The sequence below is a fragment of the Danio rerio genome, chromosome 4, assembly GCF_049306965.1.
Source record: "Danio rerio strain Tuebingen ecotype United States chromosome 4, GRCz12tu, whole genome shotgun sequence".
Classification (NCBI taxonomy): Eukaryota; Metazoa; Chordata; class Actinopteri; order Cypriniformes; family Danionidae; genus Danio; species Danio rerio.
Window position 1 is genome coordinate 52,052,723 of NC_133179.1, and position 16,283 is coordinate 52,069,005.

The window sequence follows — 16,283 nt, forward strand, 5'->3', positions numbered from 1 at the left end:
AACAATGGACGAGGGCTTTAATGCAAGTGAACCAAAAGGGGATCAAAAGTACTGTCTTAGAATGACATGTAGTGGAATGTCCTGGGATGCCGTTGATTTTTAAGGCAATGGGATTCGCAGGACTTTACGTCAAATCCTCGCACAACGTTAATTCATGACATTTGACAGATCCACGCCGAACGTCAAGCGACAACGTGATAGGAATGGGAGCATCTTACCATCATTGCTTCAGACTCAGGAAATGTTCTTGGAACTTCACACCGCCAGGCCTCCAGAGGAGCTGTAGCTTTTTAGCCCCGGGGAAGCATGATCCACACGGAAGGGAATAAAAAATGCTGCCCAGTCATCTAAGCGCTTCCAAGTGCCAAAAGGTAGCACCTTGCCCCGTGTGAGGCTCGAACTCACGACCTTCAGATTATGAGACTGACGCGCTGCCTACTGCGCCAACGAGGCAGACTGATGGACCTGGGCAAACTGTGAAACACCAGCTTCCATGTCACGGTGCTTCGGTGTGGATACTAGGAGACAGCTCGGGATAAGTAGGGATGTCAGGATGGACAAGCGGTCTAAGGCGCTGCGTTAAGGTTGCAATTTCCCCTGGAGGCATGGATTCAAATGCCACTTCCGACAACCCTAATCTTTGGCTATGCGTTCAGGCTCAAGTCTTTAGCTCTCTGCCACCTTGTCAGAGTGATACAGTAACACTGACAAAGCACCGCATCAATCTCTTTGCGCCAAAGTTTATGCAGCCTAGCAGTGTCACTGGCAGCCTTAATGGGCTCTTTAGACTGTAGGTTTTAAGGCGTTTGCGATCAAGGTATTGTCCACAAAAACTCGGTAAAGCATGTGAACAAAACAATGGACGAGGGCTTTAATGCAAGTGAACCAAAAGGGGATCAAAAGTACTGTCTTAGAATGACATGTAGTGGAATGTCCTGGGATGCCGTTGATTTTTAAGGCAATGGGATTCGCAGGACTTTTCGTCAAATCCTCGCACAACGTTAATTCATGACATTTGACAGATCCACGCCGAACGTCAAGCGACAACGTGATAGGAATGGGAGCATCTTACCATCATTGCTTCAGACTCAGGAAATGTTCTTGGAACTTCACACCGCCAGGCCTCCAGAGGAGCTGTAGCTTTTTAGCCCCGGGGAAGCATGATCCACACGGAAGGGAATAAAAAATGCTGCCCAGTCATCTAAGCGCTTCCAAGTGCCAAAAGGTAGCACCTTGCCCCGTGTGAGGCTCGAACTCACGACCTTCAGATTATGAGACTGACGCGCTGCCTACTGCGCCAACGAGGCAGACTGATGGATCTGGGCAAACTGTGAAACACCAGCTTCCATGTCACGGTGCTTCGGTGTGGATAATAGGAGACAGCTCGGGATAAGTAGGTATGTCAGGATGGCCAAGCGGTCTAAGGCGCTGCATTAAGGTTGCAATTTCCCCTGGAGGCGTGGGTTCGAATGCCACTTCCGACAAACCTAATCTTTGGCTATGCGTTCAGGCTCAAGTCTTTAACTCTCTGCCACCTTGTCAGAGTGATACAGTAACACTGACAAAGCACCGCATCAATCTCTTTGCGCCAAAGTTTATGCAGCCTAGCAGTGTCTCTGGCAGCCTTAATGGGCTCTTTACACTGTAGGTTTTAAGGCGTTTGCGATCAAGGTATTGTCCACAAAAACTCGGAAAAGCATGTGAACAAAACAATGGACGAGGGCTTTAATGCATGTGAACCAAAAGGGGATCAAAAGTACTGTCTTAGAATGCCATGTAGTGGAATGTCCTGGGATGCCGTTGATTTTTAAGGCAATGGGATTCGCAGGACTTTTCGTCAAATCCTCGCACAACGTTAATTTATGACATTTGACAGATCCACGCCGAACGTCAAGCGACAACGTGATAGGAATGGGAGCATCTTACCATCATTGCTTCAGACTCAGGAAATGTTCTTGGAACTTCACACCGCCAGGCCTCCAGAGGAGCTGTAGCTTTTTAGCCCCGGGGAAGCATGATCCACACGGAAGGGAATAAAAAATGCTGCCCAGTCATCTAAGCGCTTCCAAGTGCCAAAAGGTAGCACCTTGCCCCGTGTGAGGCTCGAACTCATGACCTTCAGATTATGAGACTGACGCGCTGCCTACTGCGCCAACGAGGCAGACTGATGGACCTGGGCAAACTGTGAAACACCAGCTTCCATGTCACGGTGCTTCGGTGTGGATACTAGGAGACAGCTCGGGATAAGTAGGGATGTCAGGATGGACAAGCGGTCTAAGGCGCTGCGTTAAGGTTGCAATTTCCCCTGGAGGCGTGGGTTCGAATGCCACTTCCGACAAACCTAATCTTTGGCTATGCGTTCAGGCTCAAGTCTTTAACTCTCTGCCACCTTGTCAGAGTGATACAGTAACACTGACAAAGCACCGCATCAATCTCTTTGCGCCAAAGTTTATGCAGCCTAGCAGTGTCTCTGGCAGCCTTAATGGGCTCTTTACACTGTAGGTTTTAAGGCGTTTGCGATCAAGGTATTGTCCACAAAAACTCGGAAAAGCATGTGAACAAAACAATGGACGAGGGCTTTAATGCAAGTGAACCAAAAGGGGATCAAAAGTACTATCTTAGAATGCCATGTAGTGGAATGTCCTGGGATGCCGTTGATTTTTAAGGCAATGGGATTCGCAGGACTTTTCGTCAAATCCTCGCACAACGTTAATTCATGACATTTGACAGATCCACGCCGAACGTCAAGCGACAACGTGATAGGAATGGGAGCATCTTACCATCATTGCTTCAGACTCAGGAAATGTTCTTGGAACTTCACACCGCCAGGTCTCCAGAGGAGCTGTAGCTTTTTAGCCCCGGGGAAGCATGATCCACACGGAAGGGAATAAAAAATGCTGCCCAGTCATCTAAGCGCTTCCAAGTGCCAAAAGGTAGCACCTTGCCCCGTGTGAGGCTCGAACTCACGACCTTCAGATTATGAGACTGACGCGCTGCCTACTGCGCCAACGAGGCAGACTGATGGATCTGGGCAAACTGTGAAACACCAGCTTCCATGTCACGGTGCTTCGGTGTGGATAATAGGAGACAGCTCGGGATAAGTAGGTATGTCAGGATGGCCAAGCGGTCTAAGGCGCTGCATTAAGGTTGCAATTTCCCCTGGAGGCGTGGGTTCGAATGCCACTTCCGACAAACCTAATCTTTGGCTATGCGTTCAGGCTCAAGTCTTTAACTCTCTGCCACCTTGTCAGAGTGATACAGTAACACTGACAAAGCACCGCATCAATCTCTTTGCGCCAAAGTTTATGCAGCCTAGCAGTGTCTCTGGCAGCCTTAATGGGCTCTTTACACTGTAGGTTTTAAGGCGTTTGCGATCAAGGTATTGTCCACAAAAACTCGGAAAAGCATGTGAACAAAACAATGGACGAGGGCTTTAATGCAAGTGAACCAAAAGGGGATCAAAAGTACTGTCTTAGAATGCCATGTAGTGGAATGTCCTGGGATGCCGTTGATTTTTAAGGCAATGGGATTCGCAGGACTTTTCGTCAAATCCTCGCACAACGTTAATTCATGACATTTGACAGATCCACGCCGAACGTCAAGCGACAACGTGATAGGAATGGGAGCATCTTACCATCATTGCTTCAGACTCAGGAAATGTTCTTGGAACTTCACACCGCCAGGCCTCCAGAGGAGCTGTAGCTTTTTAGCCCCGGGGAAGCATGATCCACACGGAAGGGAATAAAAAATGCTGCCCAGTCATCTAAGCGCTTCCAAGTGCCAAAAGGTAGCACCTTGCCCCGTGTGAGGCTCGAACTCACGACCTTCAGATTATGAGACTGACGCGCTGCCTACTGCGCCAACGAGGCAGACTGATGGACCTGGGCAAACTGTGAAACACCAGCTTCCATGTCACGGTGCTTCGGTGTGGATACTAGGAGACAGCTCGGGATAAGTAGGGATGTCAGGATGGACAAGCGGTCTAAGGCGCTGCGTTAAGGTTGCAATTTCCCCTGGAGGCGTGGGTTCGAATGCCACTTCCGACAAACCTAATCTTTGGCTATGCGTTCAGGCTCAAGTCTTTAACTCTCTGCCACCTTGTCAGAGTGATACAGTAACACTGACAAAGCACCGCATCAATCTCTTTGCGCCAAAGTTTATGCAGCCTAGCAGTGTCTCTGGCAGCCTTAATGGGCTCTTTACACTGTAGGTTTTAAGGCGTTTGCGATCAAGGTATTGTCCACAAAAACTCGGAAAAGCATGTGAACAAAACAATGGACGAGGGCTTTAATGCAAGTGAACCAAAAGGGGATCAAAAGTACTATCTTAGAATGCCATGTAGTGGAATGTCCTGGGATGCCGTTGATTTTTAAGGCAATGGGATTCGCAGGACTTTTCGTCAAATCCTCGCACAACGTTAATTCATGACATTTGACAGATCCACGCCGAACGTCAAGCGACAATGTGATAGGAATGGGAGCATCTTACCATCATTGCTTCAGACTCAGGAAATGTTCTTGGAACTTCACACCGCCAGGTCTCCAGAGGAGCTGTAGCTTTTTAGCCCCGGGGAAGCATGATCCACACGGAAGGGAATAAAAAATGCTGCCCAGTCATCTAAGCGCCAAAAGGTAACACCTTGCCCCGTGTGAAGCTCGAACTCACGACCTTCAGATGATGAGACTGACGTGCTGCCTACTGCGCTAATGTGGCAGACTGATAGACTTGGGCAAACTGTGAAACACCAGCTTCCATGTCACGGTGCTTCGGTGTGGATACTAGGAGACAGCTCGGGATAAGCAGGGATGTCAGGATGGCCAACGGTCTAAGGCGCTGCATTCAGGTTGCAGTTTCCTCTGGAGGCATGGGTTCGAATCCCACTTCCGACAAACCTAATCTTTGGCTATGCGTTCAGGCTCAAGTCTTTAACTCTCTGCCACCTTGTCAGAGTGATACAGTAACACTGACAAAGCACCGCATCAATCTCTTTGCGCCAAAGTTTATGCAGCCTAGCAGTGTCTCTGGCAGCCTTAATGGGCTCTTTACACTGTAGGTTTTAAGGCGTTTGCGATCAAGGTATTGTCCACAAAAACTCGGAAAAGCATGTGAACAAAACAATGGACGAGGGCTTTAATGCAAGTGAACCAAAAGTGGATCAAAAGTACTGTCTTAGAATGCCATGTAGTGGAATGTCCTGGGATGCCGTTGATTTTTAAGGCAATGGTATTCGCAGGACTTTTCGTCAAATCCTCGCACAACGTTAATTCATGACATTTGACAGATCCACGCCGAACGTCAAGCGACAACGTGATAGGAATGGGAGCATCTTACCATCATTGCTTCAGACTCAGGAAATGTTCTTGGAACTTCACACCGCCAGGCCTCCAGAGGAGCTGTAGCTTTTTAGCCCCGGGGAAACATGATCCACACGGAAGGGAATAAAAAATGCTGCCCAGTCATCTAAGCGCTTCCAAGTGCCTAAAGGTAGCACCTTGCTCCGCGTGAGGCTCGAACTCACGACCTTCAGATTATGAGACTGACGCGCTGCCTACTGCGCCAACGAGGCAGACTGACGGACCTGGGCAAACTGTGAAACACCAGCTTCCATGTCACGGTGCTTCGGTGTGGATACTAGGAGACAGCTCGGGATAAGTAGGGATGTCAGGATGGACAAGCGGTCTAAGGCGCTGCGTTAAGATTGCAATTTCCCCTGGAGGCGTGGGTTCAAATGCCACTTCCGACAAACCTAATCTTTGGCTATGCGTTCAGGCTCAAGTCTTTAACTCTCTGCCACCTTGTCAGAGTGATACAGTAACACTGACAAAGCACTGCATCAATCTCTTTGCGCCAAAGTTTATGCAGCCTAGCAGTGTCCCTGGTAGCCTTAATGGGCTCTTTAAACTGTAGGTTTTAAGGCGTTTGCGATCAAGGTATTGTCCACAAAAACTCGGAAAAGCATGTGAACAAAACAATGGACGAGGGCTTTAATGCAAGTGAACCAAAAGGGGATCAAAAGTACTGTCTTAGAATGACATGTAGTGGAATGTCCTGGGATGCCGTTGATTTTTAAGGCAATGGGATTCGCAGGACTTTTCGTCAAATCCTCGCACAACGTTAATTTATGACATTTGACAGATCCACGCCGAACGTCAAGCGACAACGTGATAGGAATGGGAGCATCTTACCATCATTGCTTCAGACTCAGGAAATGTTCTTGGAACTTCACACCGCCAGGCCTCCAGAGGAGCTGTAGCTTTTTAGCCCCGGGGAAGCATGATCCACACGGAAGGGAATAAAAAATGCTGCCCAGTCATCTAAGCGCTTCCAAGTGCCAAAAGGTAGCACCTTGCCCCGTGTGAGGCTCGAACTCACGACCTTCAGATTATGAGACTGACGCGCTGCCTACTGCGCCAACGAGGCAGACTGATGGACCTGGGCAAACTGTGAAACACCAGCTTCCATGTCACGGTGCTTCGGTGTGGATACTAGGAGACAGCTCGGGATAAGTAGGGATGTCAGGATGGACAAGCGGTCTAAGGCGCTGCGTTAAGGTTGCAATTTCCCCTGGAGGCATGGATTCAAATGCCACTTCCGACAAACCTAATCTTTGGCTATGCGTTCAGGCTCAAGTCTTTAGCTCTCTGCCACCTTGTCAGAGTGATACAGTAACACTGACAAAGCACCGCATCAATCTCTTTGCGCCAAAGTTTATGCAGCCTAGCAGTGTCACTGGCAGCCTTAATGGGCTCTTTAGACTGTAGGTTTTAAGGCGTTTGCGATCAAGGTATTGTCCACAAAAACTCGGAAAAGCATGTGAACAAAACAATGGACGAGGGCTTTAATGCAAGTGAACCAAAAGGGGATCAAAAGTACTGTCTTAGAATGCCATGTAGTGGAATGTCCTGGGATGCCGTTGATTTTTAAGGCAATGGGATTCGCAGGACTTTTCGTCAAATCCTCGCACAACGTTAATTCATGACATTTGACAGATCCACGCCGAACGTCAAGCGACAATGTGATAGGAAAGGGAGCATCTAACCATCATTGCTTCAGACTCAGGAAATGTTCTTGGAACTTCACACCGCCAGGTCTCCAGAGGAGCTGTAGCTTTTTAGCCCCGGGGAAGCATGATCCACACGGAAGGGAATAAAAAATGCTGCCCAGTCATCTAAGCGCCAAAAGGTAACACCTTGCCCCGTGTGAAGCTCGAACTCACGACCTTCAGATGATGAGACTGACATGCTGCCTACTGCGCTAATGTGGCAGACTGATAGACTTGGGCAAACTGTGAAACACCAGCTTCCATGTCACGGTGCTTCGGTGTGGATACTAGGAGACAGCTCGGGATAAGCAGGGATGTCAGGATGGCCAACGGTCTAAGGCGCTGCATTCAGGTTGCAGTTTCCTCTGGAGGCATGGGTTCGAATCCCACTTCCGACAAACCTAATCTTTGGCTATGCGTTCAGGCTCAAGTCTTTAACTCTCTGCCACCTTGTCAGAGTGATACAGTAACACTGACAAAGCACCGCATCAATCTCTTTGCGCCAAAGTTTATGCAGCCTAGCAGTGTCTCTGGCAGCCTTAATGGGCTCTTTACACTGTAGGTTTTAAGGCGTTTGCGATCAAGGTATTGTCCACAAAACTCGGAAAAGCATGTGAACAAAACAATGGACGAGGGCTTTAATGCAAGTGAACCAAAAGTGGATCAAAAGTACTGTCTTAGAATGCCATGTAGTGGAATGTCCTGGGATGCCGTTGATTTTTAAGGCAATGGTATTCGCAGGACTTTTCGTCAAATCCTCGCACAACGTTAATTCATGACATTTGACAGATCCACGCCGAACGTCAAGCGACAACGTGATAGGAATGGGAGCATCTTACCATCATTGCTTCAGACTCAGGAAATGTTCTTGGAACTTCACACCGCCAGGCCTCCAGAGGAGCTGTAGCTTTTTAGCCCCGGGGAAACATGATCCACACGGAAGGGAATAAAAAATGCTGCCCAGTCATCTAAGCGCTTCCAAGTGCCAAAAGGTAGCACCTTGCTCCGCGTGAGGCTCGAACTCACGACCTTCAGATTATGAGACTGACGCGCTGCCTACTGCGCCAACGAGGCAGACTGACGGACCTGGGCAAACTGTGAAACACCAGCTTCCATGTCACGGTGCTTCGGTGTGGATACTAGGAGACAGCTCGGGATAAGTAGGGATGTCAGGATGGACAAGCGGTCTAAGGCGCTGCGTTAAGATTGCAATTTCCCCTGGAGGCGTGGGTTCAAATGCCACTTCCGACAAACCTAATCTTTGGCTATGCGTTCAGGCTCAAGTCTTTAACTCTCTGCCACCTTGTCAGAGTGATACAGTAACACTGACAAAGCACTGCATCAATCTCTTTGCGCCAAAGTTTATGCAGCCTAGCAGTGTCCCTGGTAGCCTTAATGGGCTCTTTAAACTGTAGGTTTTAAGGCGTTTGCGATCAAGGTATTGTCCACAAAAACTCGGAAAAGCATGTGAACAAAACAATGGACGAGGGCTTTAATGCAAGTGAACCAAAAGGGGATCAAAAGTACTGTCTTAGAATGACATGTAGTGGAATGTCCTGGGATGCCGTTGATTTTTAAGGCAATGGGATTCGCAGGACTTTTCGTCAAATCCTCGCACAACGTTAATTTATGACATTTGACAGATCCACGCCGAACGTCAAGCGACAACATGATAGGAATGGGAGCATCTTACCATCATTGCTTCAGACTCAGGAAATGTTCTTGGAACTTCACACCGCCAGGCCTCCAGAGGAGCTGTAGCTTTTTAGCCCCGGGGAAGCATGATCCACACGGAAGGGAATAAAAAATGCTGCCCAGTCATCTAAGCGCTTCCAAGTGCCAAAAGGTAGCACCTTGCCCCGTGTGAGGCTCGAACTCACGACCTTTAGATTATGAGACTGACGCGCTGCCTACTGCGCCAACGAGGCAGACTGATGGACTTGGGCAAACTGTGAAACACCAGCTTCCATGTCACGGTGCTTCGGTGTGGATACTAGGAGACAGCTCGGGATAAGTAGGGATGTCAGGATGGACAAGCGGTCTAAGGCGCTGCGATAAGATTGCAATTTCCCCTGGAGGCATGGATTCAAATGCCACTTCTGACAACCCTAATCTTTGGCTATGCGTTCAAGCTCAAGTCTTTAGCTCTCTGCCACCTTGTCAGAGTGATACAGTAACACTGACAAAGCACCGCATCAATCTCTTTGCGCCAAAGTTTATGCAGCCTAGCAGTGTCACTGGCAGCCTTAATGGGCTCTTTAGACTGTAGGTTTTAAGGCGTTTGCGATCAAGGTATTGTCCACAAAAACTCGGTAAAGCATGTGAACAAAACAATGGACGAGGGCTTTAATGCAAGTGAACCAAAAGGGGATCATAAGTACTGTCTTAGAATGACATGTAGTGGAATGTCCTGGGATGCCGTTGATTTTTTAGGCAATGGGATTCGCAGGACTTTACGTCAAATCCTCGCACAACGTTAATTCATGACATTTGACAGATCCACGCCGAACGTCAAGCGACAACGTGATAGGAATGGGAGCATCTTACCATCATTGCTTCAGACTCAGGAAATGTTCTTGGAACTTCACACCGCCAGGCCTCCAGAGGAGCTGTAGCTTTTTAGCCCCGGGGAAGCATGATCCACACGGAAGGGAATAAAAAATGCTGCCCAGTCATCTAAGCGCTTCCAAGTGCCAAAAGGTAGCACCTTGCCCCGTGTGAGGCTCGAACTCACGACCTTCAGATTATGAGACTGACGCGCTGCCTACTGCGCCAACGAGGCAGACTGATGGATCTGGGCAAACTGTGAAACACCAGCTTCCATGTCACGGTGCTTCGGTGTGGATAATAGGAGACAGCTCGGGATAAGTAGGTATGTCAGGATGGCCAAGCGGTCTAAGGCGCTGCATTAAGGTTGCAATTTCCCCTGGAGGCGTGGGTTCGAATGCCACTTCCGACAAACCTAATCTTTGGCTATGCGTTCAGGCTCAAGTCTTTAACTCTCTGCCACCTTGTCAGAGTGATACAGTAACACTGACAAAGCACCGCATCAATCTCTTTGCGCCAAAGTTTATGCAGCCTAGCAGTGTCTCTGGCAGCCTTAATGGGCTCTTTACACTGTAGGTTTTAAGGCGTTTGCGATCAAGGTATTGTCCACAAAAACTCGGAAAAGCATGTGAACAAAACAATGGACGAGGGCTTTAATGCAAGTGAACCAAAAGGGGATCAAAAGTACTGTCTTAGAATGACATGTAGTGGAATGTCCTGGGATGCCGTTGATTTTTAAGGCAATGGGATTCGCAGGACTTTACGTCAAATCCTCGCACAACGTTAATTCATGACATTTGACAGATCCACGCCGAACGTCAAGCGACAACGTGATAGGAATGGGAGCATCTTACCATCATTGCTTCAGACTCAGGAAATGTTCTTGGAACTTCACACCGCCAGGCCTCCAGAGGAGCTGTAGCTTTTTAGCCCCGGGGAAGCATGATCCACACGGAAGGGAATAAAAAATGCTGCCCAGTCATCTAAGCGCTTCCAAGTGCCAAAAGGTAGCACCTTGCCCCGTGTGAGGCTCGAACTCACGACCTTCAGATTATGAGACTGACGCGCTGCCTACTGCGCCAACGAGGCAGACTGATGGACCTGGGCAAACTGTGAAACACCAGCTTCCATGTCACGGTGCTTCGGTGTGGATACTAGGAGACAGCTCGGGATAAGTAGGGATGTCAGGATGGACAAGCGGTCTAAGGCGCTGCGTTAAGGTTGCAATTTCCCCTGGAGGCATGGATTCAAATGCCACTTCCTACAACCCTAATCTTTGGCTATGCGTTCAGGCTCAAGTCTTTAGCTCTCTGCCACCTTGTCAGAGTGATACAGTAACACTGACAAAGCACCGCATCAATCTCTTTGCGCCAAAGTTTATGCAGCCTAGCAGTGTCACTGGCAGCCTTAATGGGCTCTTTAGACTGTAGGTTTTAAGGCGTTTGCGATCAAGGTATTGTCCACAAAAACTCGGTAAAGCATGTGAACAAAACAATGGACGAGGGCTTTAATGCAAGTGAACCAAAAGGGGATCAAAAGTACTGTCTTAGAATGACATGTAGTGGAATGTCCTGGGATGCCGTTGATTTTTAAGGCAATGGGATTCGCAGGACTTTTCGTCAAATCCTCGCACAACGTTAATTCATGACATTTGACAGATCCACGCCGAACGTCAAGCGACAACGTGATAGGAATGGGAGCATCTTACCATCATTGCTTCAGACTCAGGAAATGTTCTTGGAACTTCACACCGCCAGGCCTCCAGAGGAGCTGTAGCTTTTTAGCCCCGGGGAAGCATGATCCACACGGAAGGGAATAAAAAATGCTGCCCAGTCATCTAAGCGCTTCCAAGTGCCAAAAGGTAGCACCTTGCCCCGTGTGAGGCTCGAACTCACGACCTTCAGATTATGAGACTGACGCGCTGCCTACTGCGCCAACGAGGCAGACTGATGGATCTGGGCAAACTGTGAAACACCAGCTTCCATGTCACGGTGCTTCGGTGTGGATAATAGGAGACAGCTCGGGATAAGTAGGTATGTCAGGATGGCCAAGCGGTCTAAGGCGCTGCATTAAGGTTGCAATTTCCCCTGGAGGCGTGGGTTCGAATGCCACTTCCGACAAACCTAATCTTTGGCTATGCGTTCAGGCTCAAGTCTTTAACTCTCTGCCACCTTGTCAGAGTGATACAGTAACACTGACAAAGCACCGCATCAATCTCTTTGCGCCAAAGTTTATGCAGCCTAGCAGTGTCCCTGGTAGCCTTAATGGGCTCTTTAAACTGTAGGTTTTAAGGCGTTTGCGATCAAGGTATTGTCCACAAAAACTCGGAAAAGCATGTGAACAAAACAATGGACGAGGGCTTTAATGCAAGTGAACCAAAAGGGGATCAAAAGTACTGTCTTAGAATGACATGTAGTGGAATGTCCTGGGATGCCGTTGATTTTTAAGGCAATGGGATTCGCAGGACTTTTCGTCAAATCCTCGCACAACGTTAATTTATGACATTTGACAGATCCACGCCGAACGTCAAGCGACAACGTGATAGGAATGGGAGCATCTTACCATCATTGCTTCAGACTCAGGAAATGTTCTTGGAACTTCACACCGCCAGGCCTCCAGAGGAGCTGTAGCTTTTTAGCCCCGGGGAAGCATGATCCACACGGAAGGGAATAAAAAATGCTGCCCAGTCATCTAAGCGCTTCCAAGTGCCAAAAGGTAGCACCTTGCCCCGTGTGAGGCTCGAACTCACGACCTTCAGATTATGAGACTGACGCGCTGCCTACTGCGCCAACGAGGCAGACTGATGGACCTGGGCAAACTGTGAAACACCAGCTTCCATGTCACGGTGCTTCGGTGTGGATACTAGGAGACAGCTCGGGATAAGTAGGGATGTCAGGATGGACAAGCGGTCTAAGGCGCTGCGTTAAGGTTGCAATTTCCCCTGGAGGCATGGATTCAAATGCCACTTCCGACAAACCTAATCTTTGGCTATGCGTTCAGGCTCAAGTCTTTAGCTCTCTGCCACCTTGTCAGAGTGATACAGTAACACTGACAAAGCACCGCATCAATCTCTTTGCGCCAAAGTTTATGCAGCCTAGCAGTGTCACTGGCAGCCTTAATGGGCTCTTTAGACTGTAGGTTTTAAGGCGTTTGCGATCAAGGTATTGTCCACAAAAACTCGGAAAAGCATGTGAACAAAACAATGGACGAGGGCTTTAATGCAAGTGAACCAAAAGGGGATCAAAAGTACTGTCTTAGAATGCCATGTAGTGGAATGTCCTGGGATGCCGTTGATTTTTAAGGCAATGGGATTCGCAGGACTTTTCGTCAAATCCTCGCACAACGTTAATTCATGACATTTGACAGATCCACGCCGAACGTCAAGCGACAATGTGATAGGAAAGGGAGCATCTAACCATCATTGCTTCAGACTCAGGAAATGTTCTTGGAACTTCACACCGCCAGGTCTCCAGAGGAGCTGTAGCTTTTTAGCCCCGGGGAAGCATGATCCACACGGAAGGGAATAAAAAATGCTGCCCAGTCATCTAAGCGCCAAAAGGTAACACCTTGCCCCGTGTGAAGCTCGAACTCACGACCTTCAGATGATGAGACTGACATGCTGCCTACTGCGCTAATGTGGCAGACTGATAGACTTGGGCAAACTGTGAAACACCAGCTTCCATGTCACGGTGCTTCGGTGTGGATACTAGGAGACAGCTCGGGATAAGCAGGGATGTCAGGATGGCCAACGGTCTAAGGCGCTGCATTCAGGTTGCAGTTTCCTCTGGAGGCATGGGTTCGAATCCCACTTCCGACAAACCTAATCTTTGGCTATGCGTTCAGGCTCAAGTCTTTAACTCTCTGCCACCTTGTCAGAGTGATACAGTAACACTGACAAAGCACCGCATCAATCTCTTTGCGCCAAAGTTTATGCAGCCTAGCAGTGTCTCTGGCAGCCTTAATGGGCTCTTTACACTGTAGGTTTTAAGGCGTTTGCGATCAAGGTATTGTCCACAAAACTCGGAAAAGCATGTGAACAAAACAATGGACGAGGGCTTTAATGCAAGTGAACCAAAAGTGGATCAAAAGTACTGTCTTAGAATGCCATGTAGTGGAATGTCCTGGGATGCCGTTGATTTTTAAGGCAATGGTATTCGCAGGACTTTTCGTCAAATCCTCGCACAACGTTAATTCATGACATTTGACAGATCCACGCCGAACGTCAAGCGACAACGTGATAGGAATGGGAGCATCTTACCATCATTGCTTCAGACTCAGGAAATGTTCTTGGAACTTCACACCGCCAGGCCTCCAGAGGAGCTGTAGCTTTTTAGCCCCGGGGAAACATGATCCACACGGAAGGGAATAAAAAATGCTGCCCAGTCATCTAAGCGCTTCCAAGTGCCAAAAGGTAGCACCTTGCTCCGCGTGAGGCTCGAACTCACAACCTTCAGATTATGAGACTGACGCGCTGCCTACTGCGCCAACGAGGCAGACTGACGGACCTGGGCAAACTGTGAAACACCAGCTTCCATGTCACGGTGCTTCGGTGTGGATACTAGGAGACAGCTCGGGATAAGTAGGGATGTCAGGATGGACAAGCGGTCTAAGGCGCTGCGTTAAGATTGCAATTTCCCCTGGAGGCGTGGGTTCAAATGCCACTTCCGACAAACCTAATCTTTGGCTATGCGTTCAGGCTCAAGTCTTTAACTCTCTGCCACCTTGTCAGAGTGATACAGTAACACTGACAAAGCACTGCATCAATCTCTTTGCGCCAAAGTTTATGCAGCCTAGCAGTGTCCCTGGTAGCCTTAATGGGCTCTTTAAACTGTAGGTTTTAAGGCGTTTGCGATCAAGGTATTGTCCACAAAAACTCGGAAAAGCATGTGAACAAAACAATGGACGAGGGCTTTAATGCAAGTGAACCAAAAGGGGATCAAAAGTACTGTCTTAGAATGACATGTAGTGGAATGTCCTGGGATGCCGTTGATTTTTAAGGCAATGGGATTCGCAGGACTTTTCGTCAAATCCTCGCACAACGTTAATTTATGACATTTGACAGATCCACGCCGAACGTCAAGCGACAACATGATAGGAATGGGAGCATCTTACCATCATTGCTTCAGACTCAGGAAATGTTCTTGGAACTTCACACCGCCAGGCCTCCAGAGGAGCTGTAGCTTTTTAGCCCCGGGGAAGCATGATCCACACGGAAGGGAATAAAAAATGCTGCCCAGTCATCTAAGCGCTTCCAAGTGCCAAAAGGTAGCACCTTGCCCCATGTGAGGCTCGAACTCACGACCTTTAGATTATGAGACTGACGCGCTGCCTACTGCGCCAACGAGGCAGACTGATGGACTTGGGCAAACTGTGAAACACCAGCTTCCATGTCACGGTGCTTCGGTGTGGATACTAGGAGACAGCTCGGGATAAGTAGGGATGTCAGGATGGACAAGCGGTCTAAGGCGCTGCGATAAGATTGCAATTTCCCCTGGAGGCATGGATTCAAATGCCACTTCTGACAACCCTAATCTTTGGCTATGCGTTCAGGCTCAAGTCTTTAGCTCTCTGCCACCTTGTCAGAGTGATACAGTAACACTGACAAAGCACCGCATCAATCTCTTTGCGCCAAAGTTTATGCAGCCTAGCAGTGTCACTGGCAGCCTTAATGGGCTCTTTAGACTGTAGGTTTTAAGGCGTTTGCGATCAAGGTATTGTCCACAAAAACTCGGTAAAGCATGTGAACAAAACAATGGACGAGGGCTTTAATGCAAGTGAACCAAAAGGGGATCAAAAGTACTATCTTAGAATGCCATGTAGTGGAATGTCCTGGGATGCCGTTGATTTTTAAGGCAATGGGATTCGCAGGACTTTTCGTCAAATCCTCGCACAACGTTAATTCATGACATTTGACAGATCCACGCCGAACGTCAAGCGACAATGTGATAGGAATGGGAGCATCTTACCATCATTGCTTCAGACTCAGGAAATGTTCTTGGAACTTCACACCGCCAGGTCTCCAGAGGAGCTGTAGCTTTTTAGCCCCGGGGAAGCATGATCCACACGGAAGGGAATAAAAAATGCTGCCCAGTCATCTAAGCGCCAAAAGGTAACACCTTGCCCCGTGTGAAGCTCGAACTCACGACCTTCAGATGATGAGACTGACGTGCTGCCTACTGCGCTAATGTGGCAGACTGATAGACTTGGGCAAACTGTGAAACACCAGCTTCCATGTCACGGTGCTTCGGTGTGGATACTAGGAGACAGCTCGGGATAAGCAGGGATGTCAGGATGGCCAACGGTCTAAGGCGCTGCATTCAGGTTGCAGTTTCCTCTGGAGGCATGGGTTCGAATCCCACTTCCGACAAACCTAATCTTTGGCTATGCGTTCAGGCTCAAGTCTTTAACTCTCTGCCACCTTGTCAGAGTGATACAGTAACACTGACAAAGCACCGCATCAATCTCTTTGCGCCAAAGTTTATGCAGCCTAGCAGTGTCTCTGGCAGCCTTAATGGGCTCTTTACACTGTAGGTTTTAAGGCGTTTGCGATCAAGGTATTGTCCACAAAAACTCGGAAAAGCATGTGAACAAAACAATGGACGAGGGCTTTAATGCAAGTGAACCAAAAGTGGATCAAAAGTACTGTCTTAGAATGCCATGTAGTGGAATGTCCTGGGATGCCGTTGATTTTTAA

General features: G+C 48.5%; 15 non-coding genes across 15 annotated transcripts; all 15 read right to left on the bottom strand.

Annotated features, from left to right (window-relative positions):
• Positions 1 to 380: 380 nt before the first annotated feature.
• On the bottom strand, positions 381 to 453 carry trnam-cau (transfer RNA methionine (anticodon CAU)). The gene has a single exon. It is a non-coding gene; the product is annotated as a tRNA-Met (tRNA).
• A 781-nt stretch (positions 454 to 1,234) lies between these two features.
• trnam-cau (transfer RNA methionine (anticodon CAU)) lies at positions 1,235 to 1,307 on the bottom strand. The gene has a single exon. It is a non-coding gene; the product is annotated as a tRNA-Met (tRNA).
• A 781-nt stretch (positions 1,308 to 2,088) lies between these two features.
• trnam-cau (transfer RNA methionine (anticodon CAU)) lies at positions 2,089 to 2,161 on the bottom strand. The gene has a single exon. It is a non-coding gene; the product is annotated as a tRNA-Met (tRNA).
• Positions 2,162 to 2,942: 781 nt separating this feature from the next.
• On the bottom strand, positions 2,943 to 3,015 carry trnam-cau (transfer RNA methionine (anticodon CAU)). The gene has a single exon. It is a non-coding gene; the product is annotated as a tRNA-Met (tRNA).
• A 781-nt stretch (positions 3,016 to 3,796) lies between these two features.
• trnam-cau (transfer RNA methionine (anticodon CAU)) lies at positions 3,797 to 3,869 on the bottom strand. Its single transcript has one exon. It is a non-coding gene; the product is annotated as a tRNA-Met (tRNA).
• A 1,624-nt stretch (positions 3,870 to 5,493) lies between these two features.
• Positions 5,494 to 5,566, bottom strand: trnam-cau (transfer RNA methionine (anticodon CAU)). Its single transcript has one exon. It is a non-coding gene; the product is annotated as a tRNA-Met (tRNA).
• Positions 5,567 to 6,347: 781 nt separating this feature from the next.
• Positions 6,348 to 6,420, bottom strand: trnam-cau (transfer RNA methionine (anticodon CAU)). Its single transcript has one exon. It is a non-coding gene; the product is annotated as a tRNA-Met (tRNA).
• A 1,623-nt stretch (positions 6,421 to 8,043) lies between these two features.
• trnam-cau (transfer RNA methionine (anticodon CAU)) lies at positions 8,044 to 8,116 on the bottom strand. The gene has a single exon. It is a non-coding gene; the product is annotated as a tRNA-Met (tRNA).
• Positions 8,117 to 8,897: 781 nt separating this feature from the next.
• Positions 8,898 to 8,970, bottom strand: trnam-cau (transfer RNA methionine (anticodon CAU)). Its single transcript has one exon. It is a non-coding gene; the product is annotated as a tRNA-Met (tRNA).
• A 781-nt stretch (positions 8,971 to 9,751) lies between these two features.
• trnam-cau (transfer RNA methionine (anticodon CAU)) lies at positions 9,752 to 9,824 on the bottom strand. The gene has a single exon. It is a non-coding gene; the product is annotated as a tRNA-Met (tRNA).
• A 781-nt stretch (positions 9,825 to 10,605) lies between these two features.
• Positions 10,606 to 10,678, bottom strand: trnam-cau (transfer RNA methionine (anticodon CAU)). Its single transcript has one exon. It is a non-coding gene; the product is annotated as a tRNA-Met (tRNA).
• A 781-nt stretch (positions 10,679 to 11,459) lies between these two features.
• trnam-cau (transfer RNA methionine (anticodon CAU)) lies at positions 11,460 to 11,532 on the bottom strand. The gene has a single exon. It is a non-coding gene; the product is annotated as a tRNA-Met (tRNA).
• A 781-nt stretch (positions 11,533 to 12,313) lies between these two features.
• On the bottom strand, positions 12,314 to 12,386 carry trnam-cau (transfer RNA methionine (anticodon CAU)). The gene has a single exon. It is a non-coding gene; the product is annotated as a tRNA-Met (tRNA).
• Positions 12,387 to 14,009: 1,623 nt separating this feature from the next.
• On the bottom strand, positions 14,010 to 14,082 carry trnam-cau (transfer RNA methionine (anticodon CAU)). Its single transcript has one exon. It is a non-coding gene; the product is annotated as a tRNA-Met (tRNA).
• A 781-nt stretch (positions 14,083 to 14,863) lies between these two features.
• Positions 14,864 to 14,936, bottom strand: trnam-cau (transfer RNA methionine (anticodon CAU)). The gene has a single exon. It is a non-coding gene; the product is annotated as a tRNA-Met (tRNA).
• Between the last annotated feature and the right edge of the window lie 1,347 nt (positions 14,937 to 16,283).